This window comes from Girardinichthys multiradiatus, chromosome 9 (genome assembly GCF_021462225.1).
Source record: "Girardinichthys multiradiatus isolate DD_20200921_A chromosome 9, DD_fGirMul_XY1, whole genome shotgun sequence".
Classification (NCBI taxonomy): domain Eukaryota; kingdom Metazoa; phylum Chordata; class Actinopteri; order Cyprinodontiformes; family Goodeidae; genus Girardinichthys; species Girardinichthys multiradiatus.
In genome coordinates this window covers 47,829,516-47,835,617 of record NC_061802.1, presented here as the reverse complement: position 1 = coordinate 47,835,617, position 6,102 = coordinate 47,829,516, and positions in this window count along the sequence as shown.

The window sequence follows — 6,102 nt, the reverse complement described above, 5'->3', positions numbered from 1 at the left end:
CTAGAAGCTACACCTGGCCTGGCTCTCTTTCAGACTCTAACCTTGAAAACTGGCTCAGAGTTTATCTGTTCTTTCTTTCTAGATGAAACGACTAAAGAGCTACATCCACTAACATTTACTTTTCCTTCCCATAGAAAGTACTCCTGGATCAGTGCTTCTTTGTTCTCTTTGTGTCTCTGCTCTGTTCTCTCAAACCCCCAGTCGGTCGTGGCAGATGGCCGCTCACACTGAGCCTGGTTCTGCTGGAGGTTTCTTCCTGTTAAAAGGGAGTTTTTCCTCTCCGCTGTCGCTACATGCATGCTCAGTATGAGGGATTGCTGCAAAGTCAACGCCAGTGACTGTCCACCGTCTCTACATGCTCATCCAGGAGGAGTGAATGCTGCAAGTCACTGACTGGATGCAATCTGCTGGGTTTCCTTAGATAGAAAAACTTTTTATCCAATTTGAATAAATAAATAACTCTGACTGCACTGTTCAATGGTTAGGACTAATTGTAATTTATGTACCTGATTTTTGTGAAGTGCCTTGAGACAACATGTGTTGTGAATTGGCGCTATATAAATAAACTAAATTGAATTGAATTGAAGTCAGGTACATACATTGCAATTAATCCTAACTGTCGAACAGTGGAGTCAGATTCAGTTTATTATTCAGATTGGTTAAAAAGTTTTTCTATCTAGGGAAAACCAGCAGATGGTATTAAGTCAGTGACTTGCAGCATTCACTCCTCTTGAATGAGCATGTAGAGACAGTGGACTGTCACTGGCGTTGACTTTGCAGCAATCCCTCATACTGAGTATGCATGTAGTGACAGTGGAAAGAAAAACTCCCTTTTAACAGGAAAAAACCTCCTGCAGAACCAGAAACAGGCACAGTGTGAGCGGCCATCTGCCACGACCGACTGGGGTTTGAGAGAACAGAGCAGAGACCCAAAAAGAACACAGAAGCACTGATCCAGGAGTACTTGTAATGGGAAGGAAAACTAAAATGTTAATGGATTTAGCTCCAGAGTATGAGTATGAAAGAGAGCACATATAGTTAGTCACATTAAAAGCTCAGTCAGTAGCTATGTCTAGGAGAAAAATAGGGTTAAACACTGGAAGACAGGGCCAAGTGTTTCATTGGTAGAAGGTGAGCATTAAGTTGTTGCCAGCAGAAGCTTGGACGATACCCCCCTCCAGGAAGGTGTCACAGGTAGACACAGAGTCAGGCCAGGTGTAGCTTCTAGGAAGAGAAAAGAGAGAGAACATAAAGTTGAAAGCTGGAATAACAGCAGATAATGCCAAAGTGGAGAGTAGTATGAGAATGTAGCAGAGAGAGTGAAAGTGGTCGTTATGTCCTCCAGCAGCCTGTCAATCAATGTACCACAGTAAGTCAGCAAAGGGAGCTGTCCAAATTTAACTCCAAATCAAATATAAAGCTTTGTCTTATAAATCTTTTTACATAGCTAATGGTAACGGTAGTGGAATTTCACTTTTGTATGCTGCTGAAAATAATGGTAAAGACTGTAAAGACAAAAAGCTGATCCCACCTGGTTAATCCTAATAAATACACCACATTATATTCATTCAATTAAAGCTATTGCATTTGTACTTTTTGTGTTAGCTTAATACTATCTGAGGTACTTTTTCTGTGTACAAATATCCATGCTGTCATTCATTAGCTCAAGACTGGGCCTTGGCATAGACATACACACACATGCACACACTCACACTCAGACAGGGTATCATATGGGACAAAAGTATTTCGTTTAATACTGTTTTTTTTTATTATGCACACTGAATATTTTTCGGGCTACAGAAATCTCTTTTATGTTCATTAGCCATAAGACTGTACTATTGGGTGTAAAAATTCCAATATTATTAAACAATCTAAATGCTGGAAATGGTGGTGTTCCTTTTTAAAATAATGGTCAAGATGTTTTTATAAATGATGAGACTTAAAATAAAGAAATGTATGTCTGTCATGTCTGTAAAGCCTGGTTGCAGCTAAAGTACAAGTTTGATAATAAAGGTGATTTTACTTTTCTGTTCAGTTTAGTTCTTCCTCAACTACAATACACTGTGATTTTCCTGGGATTAATGTAAAAGTAGCAGGTGTCCACACCATTTAATGTCTAAATGTGGAAAAACTGGACTCCTACCTTTGTGCTGGAAAAAAGCTTGTGAACACTCTCTAATATTTGCATACTTGCTTCTTGGTCAACGTAGACAGTTGCTAGACAGCACATATAGGAAGCGGGCTTTATTAACAAGTCGCCCTTGAACATGTTAGCCTCTTCACAACAATAACGTGCTACATAGTCCTACAGTTAGAATCAGAATTAGCTTTATTGCCAAGTTTGTACAAGGAATTTGACTCCGGTATACTTTGCTCTCAATAATAAAGAATATCTTTTGAAATCTACATATATACACAACTGACTTTACAATAAAATATAGTGTGAGATCAGTCCAGGTATGCATGGTCTTCTAGAACTCTGTCCAGTGTTAATGAGAGAAACAGCCTGGGGAAAGAAACTGTTTCTGTGGCGGCAGGTTTAGCAGACAGCGCTCTACAGCGTCGACCTGAAGGTTAAAGCCTAAACAGTTTGTGTGCAGGGTTTGTGGGGTCTGCAGAGATTTTAGCAGCTCTTTTACTGACCCTAGACCTCTATAAGTCCTGGATAGAGGGAAGGTCAGCCCTGATGATTCTCTCTGCAGACCTGATTGTTAGTTGCAATCTGGACCTGTCCTGTTTCGTGGATGAGCCGAACGACACTGAGATGGACGAAGACAGGACAGACTGAATCACGGCAGTGTAGAAGATGACCAGCAGCTCCTGTGGAAGGTTGTGCTTCTTGAGTTGCCTCAGGAAGTACAGTCTCTGCTGAGCCTTCTTCTGAACATTGTCTATGTTTGAGGACCAACTCAAGTTTCGAGAAATGGTAGTTGCTGGGAAACGGAAGTGGTCCACAGCAGAAACAGTGTCGTTTAGGATAGTGAGGGTGCATTTGGGGGTGGTGTTCTCCAGAAGTCCACCATCATCTCCACAGCCTTGAGTGGGTTAAGTTCCAGGTGGTTCTGACCACATCACTGTACCAGTCAATCCACCTCCTGTCTGTAGGCAGAACTATCACTGTCCTGCATCAGACCGATAACAGTGTCATCTGCAGACTTCAGGAGTTTAACAGATGGGTCTGCTGAGGTGTAGTCATTTGTGTAGAGAGAGAAGAGGAGTGAGGAGAGAACACACCCCTGGGGGGCGCTGGTGCTGATGGCTCTGGTGCGGGTGAAGATGCTCCCCAGCCTCACCGGCAGCTACCTTTTCTACTGGAAGCTGGTGATCCACTGACAGGTGGAGGCCGGGACTTGAATGAGCTCCTGGTGGAGGATGTGTGGGTTGATAGTGTTGAATGCCGAATTAAAGTCCACAAACAGGATCCTGGCGTACATCCCTGGGTTGTCGAGCTGTTGCAGGATTAGGTGTAGTCCCAGTTTGACTGCATAATCTGCCGAGTTGTGACTTTCCTTTTTGATAAAGCTTATAGTTAGAGTGGCTTAGGTTATCCTGAGCTATCTCTGTACTTATGCTGCTATATGCTTAGGCTGCTGGAGGACATAATGACCACTTTCACCCTCTTTGCTACATTCTCACACTACTCTCCAATTTTGCATTATTTGCTGTTATTTCAGCTTTTAACTTTGTTCTCTCTCTTTTCTCTTCCTAGAAGCTACACCTGGCCTGACTCTGTATCTACATGTGACACCTTTCTGGAGAGGGGCATCGTCCAAGCTTCTGCTAGCAACATCTTAATGCTCACCCTCTACCGATGATCCACATGGCCCTGTCTTTCAGTGTTTAACCCTTTCTCTCTCCTAGACATAGCTACTGACTGAGATTTTACTGTGACTAACTATGTGCTCTCTTTCAGATTCTATCCTTGAAAACTGGCTCAGAGTTTATCTGTTCTTTCTTTCTAGATGAAACGACTAAAGGAGCTACATCCATTAACATTTACTTTTCCTTCCCATAGAAAGTACTCCTGGATCAGTGCTTCTTTGTTGTCTTTGTGTCTCTGCTCTGTTCTCTCAAACACCCAGTCGGTCGTGGCAGATAGCCGCTCACACTGAGCCTGGTTCTGCTGGAGGTTTCTTCCTGTTAGGGAGTTTTTCCTCTCCACTGTCGCTACATGTATGCTCAGTATGAGGGATTGCTGCAAAGTCAACACCAGTGACTGTCCACTGTCTCTACATGCTCATCTGGGAGGAGGGAATGCTGCAAGTCAGTGACTGGATGCCATCTGCTGGGTTTCCTTAGATAGAAAAACGTTTTATCCAATTTGAATAAATAACTGATTCTGACTGCACTGTTCAATGATTAGGATTAATTGGAATGTATGTACCTGACTTTGTGAAGTGCCTTGAGACGACATTTGTTGTGAATTGCCGCTATATAAATAAACAGAACTGAATTTAATTAATTTTTACATAACATGAAACAGACATTCATTTCACAAAAACAGACAGACAAAACGGACAGACATTGGCCACATAAAAGTTTGATTACCCTGTTTGTAAAATAATTGAGAAAAGCTTTCTTATGTTTATCAGTATTTTCAACACAGGTAGAACCGTTGTTATCTTTACATGATTTTGGAAAAATTCTGGAAACCTTATTGAGATAGAAGTTTGGCAATGATCATCAGAACATCAGAGCTTTATTAGCGCTTTTAAGGTCCCTCAAAGACGCTCTATAATGAAATCAGTACTTCCCATTCACACACATTCACACACTGACAACTTTTCCCCATGACTGTCATGAATATCCCCTTGATGGTTTTTATGATTTTGTGTGATGACTGATTTGCTGTTGTAATGGAAAATTCTTTTAAAGTGCTCTGATATTCCCTTCACCTCTCTCATTTGATTCTGTGTTTTATCACCCACAGGTGACCTTCCATCTACCTCTCACCTCTGACCTCTGTGTTTTGTTAGTGTTCTGTTTTTTAGAGCAGATGGACTCTAAATTCCAATGCTGGAGAGTTTAATGGTTAAGACCCATCATTTAGGATGATGTCAGGAAGGGCAGTTAGGTCTGTTCCTAGATAACCTTGTCACCTTTGAACTCAAGAAGGGTTTGGGTCATAAAACACAGACTCTTGGAAGTTGAGATAACACAGTCATGTTCTGGTATAAATACTGTGTGTAAATGTTGATCGGGGCTCTGTTTCACTGACTAACCTCAGTGTCAGGGTCTTCAAACGCTGAATGCCTTTGAATAAAACTTATAAGACAAAGTCCGGATTTTCTCTTGTGATGAGTCAACTTCTACCCACTTTGATAAGAAAATTCCACAACAATTTTAGCGTCACGAACAGGATCTAACGTGCCAGAGGAGACCGCAGGATGGGACACGGACGCCTGGCCAGCCTGAGACGTTGTCCTCAGTCCACCTCCATATTACGGTAGTGGAGTCCTCATGCCCGCCTGCGGCGTCTGGCTGATTAGATCCGAACAATTTGTCTTCAAATATATCTGGGTTAGAAGTTGCTCTGTATGATATAATGTATATTATTATTTTTATTACACATTAACCATCATCTCCTAACTAATTAATTAGGTTCCAGAGTTGCGAGAGGGAGGACATCAGCTGAGGGCCCGGTTACCCTGCAAAAGGAATTGCAGGGAGGTTCTTATTGGTAACAATAAGATAAAGCAAAACACTGGGTTTTGCGGGTGGTTTTTAGCAATTTTCTACACCTCATAAAGGAGAAAAGCCAGTGGGCAGACGTGCCGCTGAACGGGTAAAAAAAAATGGTTCCGGAACCTTGAGGCATCAGGGGTGTCTCCTTCTTCAGACTCTGATTTATAAAATAATGAAAGGAAAAAGTGGGGATGATTGTGTTAAATGTGCTTTAATTTGGAAGATAAGTTTGGTTTTTCACAGCGTGGACGTTTGAGTGTAAATAAGTTAAATAGTTTAAAAAGTTTCAAGTAAAACAGTTGATGGAAAAATAAAAAAAAACAAGAAAAGATTAAAAAGCACAGAGTGCATCAATTAAGGGGTTAAAGAGTTAAAACTTTCCTGAAGGAAGTTTTGTTTGTCTTAAATATTGCGATC